This window comes from Gekko japonicus, unplaced genomic scaffold, assembly GCF_001447785.1.
Source record: "Gekko japonicus isolate JY-2015 unplaced genomic scaffold, Gekko_japonicus_V1.1 scaffold347, whole genome shotgun sequence".
NCBI classification, from domain to species: Eukaryota; Metazoa; Chordata; class Lepidosauria; order Squamata; family Gekkonidae; genus Gekko; species Gekko japonicus.
The window spans coordinates 300,833-302,198 of NW_015173133.1; the positions used below are offsets into that span (position 1 = coordinate 300,833).

Genomic DNA, 1,366 nt, shown 5'->3' on the forward strand with positions numbered 1-1,366 from the left:
AGTGGACTCCAACATGAACCACTGAGGACTCAAAAGGGTCTGACCTCTGAGCTGCTAATAAGGCCATCATGACAGCAGGTGAGACAAAACAGAAGGGACCACATATCTGCATGCTGAGATAATATTACTTGTAAAAAGCTAAGATGGCCCGAGATTTATCTGACCCACAAAATCAGAGTCACCCTATGATCCCTCTGAAAGATACTCCCTCATATTTCCTCAACTTATCTACTGCATATAGACACATAGCCTTGCTCTCTATTCCATTTGAATTTTTTTTTTTGCTCCACGTTAGCAGCAGTTTTACAAAGGAGATTCAGTCCAGAATTGTCTACCCTGCCTGGCAACCCCTCTCCATGGTCTTAGGCAAGGATCTTCCACAGCCCTGCTACCTAAGATTCTTATTCTTATTCACTGGGAATGCCAGAGACGGAGCTGCAATGTTCATCATGCAAAACACCAGCCATTTAGCCATAGGTCTCCGCCACAGAGGGAGAGCTCTGTGGTAGATCACATGCACAGGGAGCCTGGTTTCCACATTGTCCACAAGCTTTAAGATTTGCAATCTCCCGTAAACAGACGACGGCAGGAAGAACATACTTGTTTTTCCTACCTCTCAACCACACTGCGCACAGATCTGAGCCCACTCCAACTTGTTCAACGAGTTACCTTTGGAAATGTTTCTTGTTCACACCAACTGCAGCAGCGATGGCAGTGATGATGAGAATAGTCTCTCAAGAGCCTGCCTTTTCAGAGCAGCCCTTGTCCTTCTGAGACTCAGCAGGCCCTCCTTGTGCCATTTGGAGGCGGAAGGCACTCCTCGTTTTGTCACTCGCCAGGACAATAGAGGTCAATCTTGCAACACACTGAATCATAAAACATTATTTCGTGCCTTCTCTTATTTGGAAACTCCCTGTTTCTGCTAAACAGCTTTAAGTAGTTGCACAAGAGTGTATCATTTCACTTGGAAAGCTACCTCCTCCTTTCTACTTATATATCATAGAATGGTCTTCCACATCTTGATATCAGAGAATGGTCTCCCACATCTGGGAAGACCAATGCATGATAATAAGAAATGACCAATGATTGATTTGAGAGGGGGAGGAGAAAATCAATGCATCTGAGACCCACTAGGTCCTATCACTCCTGTCAGGATAGTATGGATCTTTCCTCCAGTACTTTCTCCAGAGGAAGAGCCTTTTCCATCAGAGGAAGGGTCCTCACACTGGCTCTGGACTCATGCCGCTCTGATGACCCAAACCCATTGCTTCTCCTCACCTGCTTTCATAAATGGTTTGGAGAGTCTTACCAACTCAGGAATGAGAATGTGACAATCAAGGGAAAGTCTTATCAAATCCACAATCTT

General features: G+C 45.1%; 1 protein-coding gene across 5 annotated transcripts in view; it reads right to left on the reverse strand.

The window, feature by feature from the left end:
- UNC93A (unc-93 homolog A (C. elegans)) overlaps positions 1 to 778 on the reverse strand; it is a 38,341-nt gene extending 37,563 nt beyond the window's left edge. For 3 of the 5 annotated variants that reach the window (XM_015422173.1, XM_015422174.1, XM_015422172.1), the window contains exon 1: positions 670 to 778. The gene's annotated coding sequence lies outside the window, so the exon portion shown is untranslated. Of the gene's footprint in view, positions 1 to 613 lie in introns of all 5 variants that reach the window. The other 2 variants (XM_015422177.1, XM_015422176.1) reach the window with 2 other exon arrangements.
- Positions 779 to 1,366: the final 588 nt, after the last annotated feature.